An 18,510-nucleotide genomic window follows, 5' to 3' on the forward strand; every position below is an offset into this window, starting at 1 on the left:
TGACCACGGAGTATAGTTCATTGAGTGCAGGCTTCACTTCTGCCTGAGGTGGGATGTAGACTGCCATAGGTATAGCTGAAGTGAGCTCCTGTGGCATGTAGTATGGGTGACACTTCACCGTTGGATGTTCCAACATCTGGGCCATAAGGTAAGAATACATCTTCAGTGTCAATTGCAAGGGATCTTTTAGTTCTATGATACTTACTGGGGTTAGAAATTCAGGCTGGGTCAGGAGTTGGGCACTTCCATCCCTTACCATGACAAAAGATCAGTCTGCAGTCCAGAAAAACATCTTGAATGGCCGTTTTAGTCCTTCCTGTTGTGTTTCCACCAAAGCTATGGATATCAGGAGAATCCCAATAGAAATACCAGTCAAATATATTTGTACGTAAGTGGTACTTGTTCCAAAGTTCACAAATTGATTTGAGAATTTTAACAGGTGGACAACGATGTAATGGACAATATACACTTTCGGTAAGCAAATATTAATTTCAATGTTATTCTTGTTGTGTGAACTGTAGAGAATATTTTGGGAATTTTTTATTAATTGTCAACAATCATAGAGCACAGCACAGAATCAGGCTTTCGGCTCACCACGTCCATGCCAATCATCAAGTGCTCATCTATACTGATCCCATTTACCAGCACTTATTTCATAGCCATCATGCCTTGTGTCATCTATATGCTTAAATGTTGTGAGAGTACCTACCACCCCCTCAGACAGATCCCACACTCCCCTGGATGAAAAAAATTCTTCCTTGGATCCCCTTTAAACCTTTTAGCCCTTACCCTAAACCTGTGCTCTCTAGTTTTAGATACCTCGGCTGTGAGAAAGGTCTACCCTATCTATGCCCCTCATAATTTTGCAAACGTCTATCAGGTTATCCCTCAGACTCCTCTGCTCCAAGGAAAACAAGCCAGCCTCTCCAATCTCTCCTCATAACTGAAACAGTCCTTCCCAGGCAATATCCTGTTGAATCTCCTTTGCACCATTTTCAGTGCAATCACATTCTTCTATAGTGTCGCAACCAGAACGTAACATGGAGGATCAACTGTGACCTAACTAATTTTCATGAAGTTGTACCATGACCTCCCTGCACTTATATTCTATGCCCCAGCCAATAAAGACAAATATCCTGTATGCCTTCTTTACACCTTATCTACCCGTATTGCCATCTTCAGAGATCCTTGGGCTTATACACCAAGGTCCCACTGTTTCTCAATAGTCACTAGGGCCCTACCATTCATTGTGTATATTAGTCTTCCCAAAGTGCATCACCTTTCACTTATCAAGATTAACTTCCATTTGCCATTGCTCTACCCATCTTACCAAATGATCAATTTGATCCTGTAGCCTAAGACTGTCATCCTCACTGTCAACACGGTACGGCAGGCACGGTAGTGTAGCAGTTAGCATAATACTTTACAGTGCTGGCGACCTGGGTTCAATTCCGGCCACTGTCTGTAAGGAGTTTGTACGTTCTCCCCGCATCTGCTTGGGTTTCCTCCGGGTGCTCCGGTTTCCTCCCACATTCCAAAGACTTACGGGTTAGGAAGTTGTGGGCATGCTATGCTGGCACCGGAAGCATGGCGACACTTGCAGGCTGCCCCCAGAACACTCTACGCAAAAGATGCATTTCACTGTGTGTTTCGATGTACATGTGACTAATAAAGATAAAGATAAGATAACAATACCATCAGTTTTTATGGAAATCTGTAATCTGTAATCATACCTTCTGCGTTCATATCCAGATTGTTCATGTATATAGCAATCAGTATGGGTCCCTACAGCAATCCTTGTGATACACCATTGGTCATAGGCTTCCAGTCACAAAAAACAATCCTCCATGTTCACTCTCCGCATCCTATTACCAATCTAACTTCAGGTCCAATTTGCCAGCTTACTATGGATAACCTGGGTTCTAACAGGGTGGCACGGTAGCGTAGCTGTTAGCGCGACGTTATTACCGCGCCAGCGATCGGGGTTCGATTCCCATCGCTGTCTGTAAGAAGTTTGTACATTCTCCCGCGTCTGCGTGGGTTTCCTCCGGGTGCTCTGGTTTCCTCCCACATTCCAAAGATGTACGGGTTGGTTAATTTGGGTTTAAAATGGGCGGCGCGGACTCGTTGGACCAGAAGGGCCTGTTACCATGCTGTAAATAAAAAAAAATTAACCTTTTTGGACAAGTTTCCCATGTGGGACCTTGTCGAAAGCTTTACTGAAGTCCATGAAGATTACAACAACCTCACTGTCCTCATCAATATATTCTGATACCACATCAAAAAATTCAAATTAATTGAATGTTCTTAAAGCTGACATCTATGTTAGTGTCCATGGATAAATGAAAATCAAAAACTGCAAATGCTAAAAATCAGAAATAAAAGCAGAAAATGCTGGAAACACTCACTAGGTCAGGCAGCATCTGTGAAAAAAAAGAGTTAACATTTAAATTTGAAGATCCTTCATCAGAAGTGTCCATGGAAGCTCATAGCAACAAACTACAGTTGTGTATAAAGGTAGATAAGCACACAGTCCTTTCTTATGATGTCACTTTGTCGAGGGTTATCAAATTATTTTAAAAACAAAAGACAAACGCTTCCTTTCAAATAACAGAGGAATGGCATGAGTGTGTATCAGCTGTTATCAACAAAAGCTATTTCTAGCCTTTAACCATTGCAACAGTTTCAAGTGAAGGAGAAGAAGTCATTGGAAAAGTCAATCTATTATATGAAACACTAGCAGGCTTTATCAAACTAGAATGTCCAATGCACAAAGTAGCTGTCAGGCTGGGATGAGAACCTGAGGGGAACTCAGTTAAGAATGCTCATACATCAGGCCAGAGGTAGCATAACATTTCCATTCACCCTATGATTTGACAAATCAGTGGTAAAGGCCGGGAAATTTACTTAATTTCTAATGGACGGGCCTTCACTGGTTAAGGTGATACTTTGCTGCTTGTTTATGCTGTTCATCAGTAATCAATATTAAAATCATGATAAAGTTTAAAAGATTAGACAATTTTAAAAATTAAACATTCATTTGCCAAGGGGCCTCAAAAGACTGCTGACACTGATACTCCCATTAGTTACGGTGAATTATTCGGAATAAATCAATTAAATATATTGTTTTACTTGCTTCTTATTCTCACTTATAAACTTAGAGAATACAGATGTTTTGACAATTTATAGTTTATACGGTTTCCTCAGCTTCCCCGTCACCCTGTGTCCATATCACTACTGAGATGCCAGGCAAATTGCCAAGCCCGTGGGATGTACTAGACACAGATGTCCTTTCCTTCTCTTTCTCTCTCTCTCTCTCTCTCTCTCTCTCTCCCCCCCTTCTCTCTCTCTCTCTCTCTCTCACACACACACACACATCGAGACAGACACAAACACACACAATCACACACAAACACATATACACAGACACACACAGACACACACACAAACACACACACACAAACACACACAAATACACATTTTGTTCTTCCTGCTCCTTGCAAAGGAAGACCAAGAGGAACAGTGTGAGCAAACTATATCACAAACCTACGTTCTTTTTGCAGCAAAAATACAGGCCACCAAAAAGACCTGCTTTTCGCTGCAATCACAATCCTATCAGCAACTGAAGAGCACTGGAAGAAACAATCAATCACAAGTTAAATGGTTGACAGGGGAAAGGTAAATCAGCTAAACATGCTGAGTGCAGTAAGGGGTCATCGAGGTCTGTCGATGTAATGACATTACAGTGGGAACCAACATCCTTTGCTGATGTTATCTACGATGGACTGTTTACTGGACTGCATGGACAGCCAAATAGATGGATGGCTTCAGCCGTCCTCCATCACCTGATGAGGACAGAAGGTATTTGGTGAAACCTGGGCCTTGTTATCATGTGCCTATGGTGAAAGGGTAGAGGTTATTTGTGCTGTCATTGTACTGTCTGCCTGCTTAGGGCTTTTTCAACAGGCCTGAGAAAAGAGAGAGAAGGAATTTTTCTTTTCCTGTGGGAGCCAGCCTTGTCAGCTGTTCAGGTTCAGTGACGCCGTGTACCATGTGCCCTGAGCAAGGCTGGCTGCAGAAGTAGCAACTTCCCAACAACCTTCACCTCTTGTACCCTCAGATACCAAAAGCAAGCAAACATGCATGGGAAACTTATTTTATTTTGAAAAAGATGATCATTTCTGAAGACTAGTTCTACTTTAATTAAATCTGCACACTAAACCCATCCAGAACCTGCTCACCTATGACCACCATACAGAAATCTTCAGTTTTTTGTTCCTTGTCTTATCAGGCAGAAATGGTACCAATTTGAAGCCCGCATGCCCTCTTTTTAAAAGATGTCTGTTGAATCTGAGTTTTACCTCTGATCTAGGTGGAGAAATCATTTATGCCTGATTAATTTTTGTCTGTGAGAGATTATTTTACTGATTTGAATCATGGCCCTCCTTAAAGCTATCTAACATGCTAGATAAGGATTCAGGCACCTTAAGGGAAGTGTATCTGGAAATACATCCACAGTCAGTAGTGCTAAACATCTCATATTGTACTTGCCATGTGTATTGCAGTGAATTGTTGCCAGTACTCAAGGACCTGAGTTATAAGGAGAGGTTGGGCATGATCTGATGCTATGTGCCTGTGATGCTGCTCCATGTAAGCTTTTCATTGCACCTGTGCATACATGTACTTGTGCATATGACAATAAACTCGACTTCAACCTTGACTTTTACTTTGACATAGGAGACTGAGGGGTGACCTTATAGAACTGTATAAAATCATGAGGGGCATAGAAAGGGTGAATGCACACAGTCTTTTTTCCAAGGAAAGGGATCAAATGCCCTTAATCTAGAGGGCAGAGGTTTAAGGTGAGAGGGGAAAGGTTTAAAAGGGACCTGAGGGTCAATTTCTTCATGCAGAGGGTGGTGCATATATGGAACGAGCTGCCAGGAGAGGTGATCAAGACAGGTACAATGACAACGTTTAAAATCAGTTGGGCAGGTACATGGATAGAAAAGATTTAGGGGGATATGAGCCAAATGCGGGCAACTAGGACTAGCTTAGAGCGCAGCTTAGTTGCCATGGACGAGTTGGGCCATGTCCTATGACTCTATGAATGAATTTTGGAGCAGGGTAGGAAACGCTCTTGTTACTTTTCTTCTTCTTCTTCAGTTCTCTGGGATTGTGGATGACTTACCTCTATTTGGCTTTCATGAGTGCTGAGGTCGTTTGTGAGGCCCATGTGAGAATCACGGACTCTTCCACAAATGGGGAAGGCAGTGGCTGAGGGAGAGGTTGGTTGGTTAGTATATGAGGTGATGCACTCCTTCCATCACTTACGCATGGGGTCAGTGAGGACGTTGCATTTCTTCAGAAAGGCTTTGAGCTCATCCTTGAATCTTTTCCTCTGTCAACCTGGTAATCTCTTCCCCTGACAGAGCTTGGAAAAGAGAGTCTGTTTCAGGAGCCTGATGGGCACAGAACTCATGGTCTATCTGATCTGCGCACAGAAAGCATCTCAAGGCCCTAGAAATGTACCACCAAAGCTGTCTCTGCAAACTCCTCCAAATTCACTCGAGGAATAAAGAGATGTATGTCAGTGCCATTTCCCAAGCTAACATCCCCACAAATGAGTCACTAGTTACTTTCAGTGGACTACATTGGACAGGCTACATCATTCACATTCTTGATGTAACTCAATGTAAGTGTTTATCAAATCGTCTCATTGTCATTAACAAATGTTCACCAATATTGTTTTTAAATTCCTGTTGCTCTATGATGTAGTCGGAGGACAGCATTGCTTATCAGATTGGAAGTGACACCACTGTCAATCAAGGTATGGCTCCACCCCACCTATCAGGTGTGGGCATAGGGATTGGCCTTGGCAAGCACCTTTGTTCCTGAACCTGTCCGACCATTGGCCTTGGCAGGCACCTTTGTCCTTGACCCCCAAGTCATTGGCCTGTCTAAATTACCTGGCCGGGCTCCACCCAGCCTCCAAGCACTATAAAGAGTGTTGCACCCCCCTGGCCCTTCCTCTTTCGACTGCCCCAGGAGTAGTGAGATGACGCTGCAGAGACCACTGCTAAGAGTGTGCATCACCACGTGGTTTGGGAGCATCTTAGTCAGATTCCAGGGAGTGTTAAGGCCAATGCTTGTTTGGGTCAAGGTATTCAGGCATTGAAGTGTCTATCCCTTGATAAGCTGTACCTTGTTTATTGTGTGTTTGCGTGTGTGAGCGCGTGTGTGTCTCTCATCCTCGTTGCGATTCACCCTCGCGTTCATGGTCTCCTGCATGTGTGTGCGAGTACGCATCCATTCCCATTCATTCTGGCCCTGTGTTTGCCTTTGTGATTCAACTACTTTTAAAATCCAAAGCCTGTGTCCAGGGTCCTCCACCTTTAAGATTCCAAAAGAACCTTTTCACACAACAAGGGGTAAAATTCAGTTTCAGACAGGGCTCAATACAAAAGTAATAATCATTCCTCAAAGTAACCACACCTTATTTCCCTTTCAGTTCAGATGCCTAGAAGTGAGACCCATTTATGCCTGGTTATTGTGCACAAAAGGGTCATTGCACAAATGATCATCTGAGCAATCATTGCAGGGACAAGTAACAACCTGTGGCTGGGACTGTTTTCCCTGGGGTGCAGGAGGCTGAGGGTGACCTTGTAGAGGTTTATAAAATCATGAGGGACATAGATAAGATGGATTGCCACAGTCTTTTTTTTACCAGAGTAGGGAAGTCTAAAACTGGAGGGCATAGGTTTAAAGTGAGAGGAAAAAGATTTAAAGGGGATCTGAGGGGCAAGTTTTTCACACAGAGGGTGGTGGGTATGTGGAATGAGCTGCCAAAGGAAATGCTGGAGGTTGGTACAATTACATCCACAAGGTTTAAAAAAACTTTGGACACACATGGATAGGAAGGGATCAGGGGGATATAGGCCAAATGCAGGCAAACTGAATTAGCTTGGGTACGCATCTTGATCACCATGGACGAGTTGAGTCGAAGTTCCTGTTCCCATGCTATATAACTCTATGAATCTATGGCCATCAGAAAATTTCCCTGGGCACTTTGAGCAAGTTCATCTTAGTGTGCCTGATGTTTGTCCAATATCAAAATTGCATTTAATAACATTATCTGGTCTGCCTTTACCAACAGAAATAGGCTGTTAAAGGTGCTGCTTATGACCTTACGTAACCTTTGTGTGTTGAGGACATGCTGCACTGTCAGACATGTTGCCTGTTCAGATAAAACTCTGTGTGCCCTCTGACGTGGACATTAAAGATTCCAAGGCGTTCTCCAATTTATGAAAGTACTATGTTCCTGGAAAATATTTCATTGAATGAAATACTACAAAATTGAAAAGGCTGGACATAATGCATCATTGGCATCTGGGTACAGTGTATTCTTAGACACAGAGAATGACAGGCTATTCACAATAATGAAAAATAATTTCAGTTAGTAATTGGTTATGGGAAAAATTCATAAACCGAGGAATCACTATTCTTTGAGTTCTTCCCAAAGTTTTGGTTGGTATTTATCCTTCAAGCAAAATTACTAAAGCTGATCATAAAGATGTTGGTAATGGAAACTTGCAGTGACCAAACAGGCAGCTGTATTTCCAAAACAGACTCTATTCTGAGCTTTGTCATGGGAAGAGGTTACTAGGCAGACAGAAGAACAGATTCAAGGGTATGCTCAAATGCTCCTTGAGAAAATGCAACTTCCATTGACTCTTGGGAATCCCTGTCCCTTGATCACTCCATGTAGAGAAGGAACATTCAGATAGAACTGAGAACCTCAATCCATGTGTTGAGAGCACACAGCCCGGTACACTTGATGAAGGAGCGCACCACCTCACAGACTACCCACCCACCTCTCCCAGCAGGAACACTCCTGCCCTATCTGTGGAAAAATCCAGAGTTCCAATGTTGGCTTCATCTGTCACCTCAGAACCTACAAACCCACTGTGGAAGCAAGTCATTTCAAAGGACTGCCAAAGATTAAGTTTAAGGCGAGGAATAAGCTGGTATTGGTCTTGGTATTGGCATTGGTTTATTATTGTCACTTGTACCAAGGTACAGTGAAACACTTGTCTTGCATACCATTCATATAGATCAATTCATTACACAGTGCAGATACATTGAGTTAGTACAGCGTGCACTGAGGTAGTACAGGTAGAAAAACAATAACAGGGTACAGAGTAAAGTGTCACAGCTACAGGGAAATGCATCACAGGTAAGAAAATAAGGTTGAAGGTCACAACAAGGTACATTGTGAGGTCAAGAGTCCATCTCATCGTATAAGAGAACCGTTCAATAGTCTTATCACAGTGGGATAGAAGCTGTCCTTGAGCCTGGTGGTACGTGCCCTCAGGCTCCTGTATCTTCTGCCTGATGGGAGAGGAGAGATGAGAGAATGACCCGGGTGGGTGGGGTTTGATTATGTTGGCTGTTTCACCAAGGCGGCAGGTTAGAGGAGATCTAAGGAAAAACTTTTTCACCTAGAAGGTTGAAATTCGAAATGAACTGCCTGAGAAGATGATGGAGAATCAGAATCAAAATCTGACTTATATGACATGAAAGTTGTTGTTTTGCAGAGGCAGGTTCCCTCACAACATTTAAAATGTATCTGAATAAGCATTTGAATCGCTAAAGCATAGAAGGCCAGGGACCAAGTGTTGGTAAACAGGATTAATATAGATGAGTACTTGATGGTCATCATAGACATTCTGGCTAAAGGTTCTGTTCTTGTGCTGTATGAATGTGAGTATGTGAATCTATTACTATACTTCAAAAGTGTTTCATTGGCTTTAAAGTATCTCAAGATGCCCAGAGATTATAAAATAAGCTCTTTTTCTTTTTCTGAGGTAAAATTTATTTGAATCCATGTGGCACAGGCTCAAATGGGTCTTCCTACAATCATGCTGCACTGTGGGAATACTGAATTGTCAGAGGAGCTGTCTTCAGAAGAAATGCTGAAGTGAAGCCTCATCTGCTTGCTCAATGGGAATATTAAAACAATTGCAATAGAGAGTTGATATGATTGATATTGTGGAGGGTTAGATGAAAAATGAGCCTTCTTCACTAAACCTATCATATGCTCTTTCACCAAGACATTGAAAAGGCTGAAGATCCCTGTCAGCTGGAAATGTATCCTCCTCATAAATCTTAATTTTTCTCAGTTTACAGTCCCTGCGGACTGCTTATTCAATTTGCTATTTGAATATTATCAGGCTATTATGACTGCAGATTCTGCTATCATTTTCTTGTGTCTAAAGTCAGAATAGATGATAACAATACTCAAACTATTCTCATTCTATGGGTTCAGTGGACATTATGTTTAGAAGCGAAGTTAGATTCCAATTTCTTTTTCAATTACTGACCTGGAACTTTAACTTTATTTTCTTCCCACAGATTTCGCCTGATCATCCGAGTATCTCCAACAGTTTTTCTTCACTGAACCAACTTTGGCATTAACTCTCTACCATGGTTAATTGAAGAGCATCTTTGCCTCTTAATGAGCAGATGGTGGGTTTGGACATTACACCAAAGACTTGAGCACCAAAAGTCGAAGTTGACACATCCAGTATAACAATGAAAGCTATCTTTAGAACGAGATGTTAAACTCCCCTCCTAGAAGGACAGTAAAAGATCCTTTGCCATAATTTGAAGAAGGTTTGGGAAAATATAACTGGTAGTCTGGCCAAGATCTATAAATCAACAAGTACTGCTTACACAGGTTATCAGGTTATTAGCCAGAGGAGTGAAAGTTTTGGACAAAAATATTAGGCTAATAGATTTAAACAAGGAAAGGCAGGAAGCAGCTCATTTGGCGCATGGGATAGTTGGGCCAAGTGGCTGATGTCAGTACTATATACCCTTCTTAATCTGATATAATTAACACATTTCTCTTTGCAAAAGGTTGCTGTACACAAATTGGCTACCACATTTCCTACATTACAGAAGTAGCCATGCTTCACAAGTATTTTATGGTAGTAAAATGCTTTGGGATTTTACTGATTCTTTGAGTGGCAAAATATAAATCCAAATCTTTCTTGTCTTTTTACCTCTCTCTCCTCAGTAAAATGATTAAACAATATTCACTTTCTCCAACCACTACCCAAATTTTTACATCAAATTCCTCTCTACGACATTTGACTATGTGGTGATCCCAAACCTCCCAAAGTCTCCCAAACCTACTTTTTTTTACCTGTTTTATTCTAACTCTATTCAAGTCTAACCTTAAAGTGCCTTGGCCGAGAAGCCTAATGATATTCTCTAGTGCATTATCCCTTTCCAGCTATTCATGTTAGTCAATCCTCATTTTCCTCTATTGACCAGTTTTGTGGGACCACTCTTGCATCGTCTGAATGCAGCCAGTGCCACTGAGCTCGCCCTCTCCACCCCTGCCAGTCATATTCCAGAGGCACTATCCTTGGTCGGTCTTCTCACTCATTAGCATGCAACTGCTCAGTGACATATAAACACTGGCTAATGTTGACTCCCAGCTTTGATGCAGATGCAATAGTATTTTGGTGTGATGTAACTAAAGTTGAAGACCCCAAACTTTCTTACTCACACACATACACACACACACACTCTCAGGCACACACATTCACACACGTGCATCAAGTACCTCTTTTATAACACATTAGACATGCGAGAAAGCAGATGACAATCACAAGACATATGCCAGGCTACTGTTTATCGATTACAGCTTGGCGTTCAACACCATCACTCCCTCAGTACTAATAACCAAGCTTCAAAACCTGGGCCTTTGTGCCTCCCTCTGCAACTGGATCCTCGACTTCCTTATAGGGAGCCCACAGTCAGTGCGGATCAGCAATAACATCTCCTCCTCGCTAACTACCAACACAAGCACTCCTCAAGCCCACTGCTTGACTCTCTCTGCACTCATGGCTGTGTGGCTAAGCACAGCTCAACCGGCATCTATAAATTCGCCAATGACACTACTGTTGTTGGTAGAATCTCAGATGGCGATGAGGAGGCATACAGGAGTGAGATAGATCAGCTGGTTGAGTGGTGTCACAACATCAATCTTGCACTCAGCGTCAGCAAGACCAAGGAACTGATTGTGGACTTCAGGAATGGGGAAGTCGGGAGAACACACACCAGTCTTCATTGAGGGGTCAGCGGTGGAAAGGGTGAGCAGCTTCAAGTTCCTGGGCATCAACATCTCAGAGGATCTATCCTGGGCCCAACACACTGATGCAATCATGAAGAAGGCACGCCAGCAACTCTACTTCATTAGTGGTTTGAAGAGATATGGTATGTCACCAAAGACTCTTGCAAATATCTATAGATGTACAGTGGAGAGCATCCTGATTGGACGCATCACAGCCTGGTGCAGAGCCTCCAATGCACAGGATCACAAGAGGCTACAGAGGGTTATAGACTCAGCCAGCTCCATCATGGGCACAACCCTCCCCACCATCGAGGATATCTTCAACAGAGGGTTGACATGCCCTCATCTCGTTACTATCATCAGGGAGGAGGTACAGGAGCCTGAAGACCCAAATTTAGCAATTCAGGAACAGCTTCTTCCCCTCTGCCATCATATTTCTGAATGATCCATGAACCCATGAACACTGCCACATTATTCTTTTTTTCCACTATTTATTAATTTTTGGTAGTTTATAGATTTTTTGTCTTTGCACTGAACCGCTGCTGCAAAGCAACAGATTTCACGTCATATGTCAGTGATAATAAAATCTGATTCTGATTTTGATTCTGAATACATTGCCCCTTTAATACATAGCAGTCTTCTCAGAGAGGCAGAGCAGCAAATGTAATTGCAGTCAGTCTGCAGAAACAGATGGTGTCTTTGACAAGCCCAGCGGAAAATCCTAAATATTTGGCGCAATGAGGATAAATAATCCAGGAACTAATAGCTGGTGTGTCAGTAGTTTTCTCGCCCAGTTATTATTAAGCAGAAAATTGCAATCTCTGGGGTAACTTTAGTTCAGCAGCTAATTGCTGCTATGCATTTTTCAGCATGTTTAACACTTTGGTAACTGTGGAATGGTAGTGAGAAAAGCATCACTCAGCTTCTTATGAGGAGCTTGATCCTATTCATCGCAGTTGGCTCACCATTAATGCATGCCCCTTTAATTTAAGTATAAGTGACATAAATTGAATTAGCAGTCACTTTTACTGCTATTGACAAAGTTTATAATTTGTTTTAACCAGTATTTGTAACATAGGGTAAGTGTTTGGACTTAAAAGGTTGTTCAATTGTTGCTGCATGGTTTATCATGTTCAAAAATTCTACTTACGTTGCATTGGATTGTGGAGAAAGATGTCAGAAAATCTTCCTGTCCCAAGGACACTCTCAGAGGTGAAGTTTAGACACAGAAAAGGGTAGCGTCTACCATCAGTGGGAATTCAGCTTCAGAGGATTCAATCTTGAATTTGAAGGTGAGGACAGGATGGAAGCGGCACTAAAGGTAATGAAATTTTCAAGTTCTGTATTACTGGCGGAAGCACAACCTATACAGTCTTTGAGGGAGGGGACCTGAGTAACAGTGAAATAAAACTGTTGCAAGTATCTCACCTAAAGGCAGGTATTGCTCGGGCCTATGCAGGTTCCCATACCTGTACCTTTGATCTGGAGACCTCTCTGAGCTATCTGGCTCAACTACACACTAGCTGAGAAGTTCTGGACCACAGTTCACCACTACTTATAGGCTGGAGAGTGAATTTAGTGACAAAGATATTGTGCATTCACAAAATCATTCTGTCCCAGGCACTCTCAAACATCCTGAGTGTTGTAGTGAAGTACCATTCCAGGTGAAGGACGTAAAACATAATTTTATAATTACAATATTTGTAAGTCCAGCATTTGCCCATAATTCAGAAACTGGGCCTTCTAAGTAAAGCTGATGGCCTGCCTCTTGTGTTTTAATCTTGAAAGTGGAGCTTTGTGACACCAAAGGGGAACAAGTAATTCAGACAATTAAGTCTGCCCCACCATTTTCTGAGCTGTGCCATCATTTTGATCCCAATTTCCAACTGTCTCCACATCCTTTAAAACCATTCCCAGTTAATACCTAACTGTCTTTTACATATCTTAAATGATTTTGCATCTGTGTCTTTCTTTGGCAATACATTCCACATTCTCACGGCCTTTGGTGGGAAGAAATATTCCTGGATGCACATTGGCTTTTAAATAAGTAAACACACCAGCTGCTGGGCTCTGCAGACCAGGAAGGTCCCAGGGTCTGTGCTGAACTAGCTGATCCCAGCCAATCACCACTCGGTAGCAGTCTCTGGAATTTAGATATCAAGTCAGAACAGTGCTGAGGTTGACTGCAAGGTTCTTGCAAAGAGAAGGCTTGATAGAGGTGATTAAAATCATGAACTGCTTGAGTAGAGTAAATAAGCATAGATTGCTTCCAGTGGCAGAAATCCATGTGTGAAGAGCAACTAGATTTAAAGTGATTAGCAAGAGAGTCAGAGGAAACATGAGGAAATATATTGTTTTACACAGTGTTGTTGGGACCTGGAACAAACTTCCTGAGGACAATTTAGAACTTTAAATGACATAAGGGATAATAAGCTGCACAGTGGCACAGCTAGTGGAGAAGTGGCCTCATAGCTCCAATGACCATGGTTCGATCCTGACTTCCAGTGTTATCTGTGTGATGATTGCACATTCTCCCTGTGAATATGTGGGTTTCCTTCGGGTGCTCCAGGATCCTCCCACATCCCAAAGATGTGTGGGATGGTAGGTAATTGGTCACTGTATATTGCCCCAAGAATCCAGGTGAGTGGTGGAATCTGGGGATGTTTAATGGGGACGTGCAGAGAATAAAGTGGAAGTGGTGTAGAATTGGTGTAGATGAAGGCTTGATAGTCAGCATGGACACAGTGTGCCAAAGGATCTGTTTCGTTGGTGTGTGACTCTATGACTCTATGGCTCTCTAAGCAAGACAAAGAGAGTCTGATTCGTACCTAACCAGGTTCCAGAGTAGATCTTGCAATTATTCTTTTTTTATTATTTTTGGTTCAGTTTACTGTGAGTTTTTTTTCAGTGTTTGCAAAATTGGGTAATTCTGGTTTTTAACAAAGCTACTCAAGAGATGTATCAACATTCACCATCTATAAAATAGATTGAAATCAGTAATAACAGCAAATTATTTCGGGCTTTGTCTTAATTAATTCTCCAACAAACTCTCTGTTTTTATCATGGAATAGTAAACAATTTAGCCTCAAATAATGCATAGCGCTGTTTTTGAAATCATAGTACTTGTGAAACTGGATTGAGCACTTCCTGTTGCAAACCACAGCATGCCGAACTTTTTCCAATACTAGGGTACTTCTGATGAAGGATCTCTGACCTGAAATGTTAACTCTGTTTCCCTTTCCAGTGTTGTTGTCTGATCTACTGAGTGTTTCCAACATTTTCTGCTTTTATTTCAGATTTCCAGCATCTGCATTTTTCTGATTTTCACAACTGATAATTCGCTATTCATCCAACACCTATTTGTGTCCATAGACATAATCTGGAGCTCAGGCCTCCATGATACGGCTGTCATGGACCAGGCTCATTTGATCAAGGAGTTCATGTTTGTTTGCTGCTTTCCGCACACTAACATAACACCAATATTCAGCCAGGAGTGCCAAGATAATGCATAAAATCCCCTCCCATCATGCTGTCCAGGTCCACCCGCAATGACCATAATATATTAATGAATGATCCCCTCATTTTATACCAAGTGCCTTGCTGCAAATTCTCTGCTTTCCTTCAGTGGAGCAGATCAAGAACACTGAGTGATCTTTTCATCATCCTATCTTTGGAGGCTTGACCACTGTGTGGGGGTGAAGGAGGTGGAATGTCAATGAGGCATTGAGGGTAATGGCAGTGAATGAGTGGGTGGGAGTGTGGAGAGTACGGATGGAGTAACATTTGTGTAAGTATGTGTGAGTCTGTGGACATGGGATTTTGTGTCTGGATAAGAGTGCCCATCTTAGAGAGCAGTATGTTTAGCGGTGCGTCGCTCACATTGACATCTCAGAGGATCATGTGATTTCTATTGACATTGTACCATGGTATGGAGTTCTCACTTTTGGAAGAAACCTCTCTTACCACGCTTCCTGGCTCTGATGGGTCTCCAACTGTGTCCCAATGCACTGGGCCTCCCTCCTGTCATGTTTTGTGTACCAGGAATTTTAAATCCTTTCCTGCAAATCTGGGAGCTCCCTCTATCGCCCCTGCAGCCTTTCCTCAACCAGCAGCCATAACTGTGTGTTGTTTGTGTTTGACTGTCATGGGAAGTGTGCCTTTAAGGGCTGATGCGCTTCGTAAATGCTGTGCAGAAAAGTGCAGCCAGCTGTGTTCAACTGAGTGTTGTCCCATTGTGAACTACAAAGGTCCTGTTTTAACAGTTCTTTCTGGGTGTAAACCATCCAAATGTCTCTCAAATTTTTTTTTTGATCAACTGCAACTATTTTTTGAAGAGGCCAGGTTTGGTTCAGGCACTAAACATTAAAATTAGACACATCTATTTTTTGCCTTATTTCTACAATCCTGCCATTCTTCACCATGTTAACGCCACTAACTAACACATCTCACAAACAAATAGGATTGGATTGCAGGCTACATGAGCTACTTGAAAGACCCTTGCAACATGCTTAAAGCAAAATAAATGAAAATGTAACTTCTGCACGATTGACATCTATTGCTGGCACTGAATTTTATTGGTTATAAAACAAAAACAAAATCATTTCCTTTTGAGGTTCTTTTGTGATTGGTTAAAACCAAAAAAATCAAGCCCTGCTCAGCTCTAAATTCTGTGTTGTAGCTTTGGCCTTGCCATGTTGTCTAAAAAGAGAGAAAATCATATTGTTACAAGCATTGAAAAAAGTGAGAAGAGAACCTATTGCCTACCTAGTTCACGTTATCAACTCTGATGTAACAAATCCTGGCATAAGCAGTAACACAGAAGGAAAGCCTTTATGGTCATATTGGAACAAGTTCTGCAAAACTGCCTCTTCAAGAATGATAATTGAGTGATCTCTAGAATGTCAGTCATCTGTCAAGGAGTCACAAAATCTTTCAATCCAAATGTTCTGTTCAGTCCACTAAACCGTTCCAGCTCTCTGAAACCACTCTCCACTTCACTCCAATGCTTTGTTCTTTCCCATAACTTTATTACAACTTCCTCGCACCTTTACTTATGGATTCTGGCATTCAATATCCAAACAATACTTTGGCCTAGAAATTCACAACAAAATTAACAGAGCTGTGTAGTTGAAAACTGAATTATCCCAGAAAAGATCAAATTGATACTCACTTCTGACATTCGTAACAGCCCTTGAGAAATTCTGTTCCTGACTTTTCAGTGAGACTTTTGTTTACCCCCTCCACTTCTTATTCTCCATAAAACTCCCCAAAAGTGACATCAACAGTGGTACAATACTCAAAGTGCAATTGGAGTGAGACTTTCAACTACAGTCACCTGAAGAATAAAAGTTTTTATTCACTCATAGAACGACAAGGTCTTCCCCACCCCATTTCCCCTGATACTGTGCTATGTAAAGGCACATCATTCAAATTGAAAGCATTATCCTTTGCCTCCTGCAACTTCAAATTCAGTCTCACAGGTGTTCCTAGACTGCTTTGTCCATTAAGGTCAGGGTCACAGTGAACATCAGCTTCTTTCTGCCTCACCTCACTGTTTGCTGCTCACTGGTACATTAGGGAGGAGACCCAAACTTCATATTCAGTGACTGGAGGCAATTATTTTTCTGTCAGTTCAATATAAGCATTGGGATTTGTCTTCATTACAGGCTTCTGCATTTCTTACAGAGACTTCCCTGGCAATCTCCTGGCAATAGTGCCTGGCTATTGCCCTGAAGGACATGTATGGTCCCCTTGCAGAAAGTACATGATGGCCATGGGCACTGTTCTTCACCTGCTTGTTCAGGGTCCCTTGGAAGCACTCTCCCACCCAACCACATCATTGCAGCATCTCTTCATTCACCTACACTAATCCCTAGTAGTAGGAAGGGGGTTGCTTGCATCACAGCATCTCCTCTATAAGTCCTGACTGCAAAGATCATTCCTGCTGGGCTAATTACCCAAGGCTGAGAGAGCTGATAGCACACATATTGACTATGCTATGCTGATACCCGAACGGCTTTTTACAGGGAAGCTCAGCCTTATTGTTCTGTGAACCTTGCACCTAAAATTTTCTATCGTTACGCAACTGTCACAAACAACATTAAGGTGACCTATAATGCGGCTAGTGTAGAACATAAGAAAATAAGAACTGTTGTAGGCCATTTCACCTCTCAAGGTTGCCCTGCCATTCAGTATGATCAAGGTTAATCTGCCCAGGCCTCATCTTTATTTCTGTGCCAGTTGCGCATAGCCCTGAATTCCCCAATATTTCAAAAATATATCTAACTCCTCCTTGAGTAACTCGTGAAATAACCTCCGCAAACTTCCAGGGTAGAGAATTTCTCTCTAAGAAGAAGTTCCTATGCACCTCAGTTTTAAATGATCACCCCCTTACCTTGTGTCTATGTCCTCTTGTTTGAGACTCTCCCATCAGTAAAAACATTTCACATCTACCTTGTCATGCCACATTAAAAGTTAATACAGCAATTTCTAACCTATTGTACTTTTTTTAAATCCCTTCCACTCCTCCCCTTCTTCACTTAGTTATTTTCTGCTCCAGAGTAATTCACCAATCAGTTAGAATTGATTTTCCACATCTTTATCAAAACCCCATAGAATGACAAACACATGTAATACAATCTGAACTAATAACTATGAATATTCTTTATGTGTATGTGTCTTCATCTCTCAAGGAGCGATCAAGTTCCCTGTGAAAGCTCTATGCTTACTGCATGGTGCATAGGTTTATAACCTCATGTTGTTTAATATTCAAACTTAACTAAATCAGTAGATGCTCTATAATTTTTAAGTGGGGAAAATAAAAGGAAGGGCATTAGACATTCCCATGCATGTAGAAAACCAATGTTTTAGGAAGGAAAACAAACCCAGGGAATAAGCATTTGTTAATGTTCCAATATATAAATATTACACAGAGCTCACTATTGTTGATGCATTTTATGACTGAACAGGGTGTACACTTTACAATGCACAAGTTATTGCAGGCTACAGTTGACTGCTTCCTGCAACACAGGCAGAAGGAACCGTCTGCACAGAGTGTTAAAGAGGGAGGTATTTAGTTTAATGTTAAATAAACTTTCGGATGTAGAACCGCAATCCCAGATATCACCTGAGCTCAGATTATAATTTTTAAAAAAGCTTACTGTAACACTATGAATTATTGTTAATTAATATTTAGATTGGCACAAATTGAACATTTTCTATCAAGCTCCACAGTATTTTAAAGGGAAAGGAAAATTTGAGGGTTGCGAAGATTGGCATATTTTTTTCTCAGACTTCTCAGGTCTTCTCTGAAGGGCAGTAACATGTTAGGATTGGACTCTGAGGATGTTGGCAACCCTCCATTA

This window comes from Pristis pectinata, chromosome 5 (assembly GCF_009764475.1).
Source record: "Pristis pectinata isolate sPriPec2 chromosome 5, sPriPec2.1.pri, whole genome shotgun sequence".
NCBI lineage: Eukaryota > Metazoa > Chordata > Chondrichthyes > Rhinopristiformes > Pristidae > Pristis > Pristis pectinata.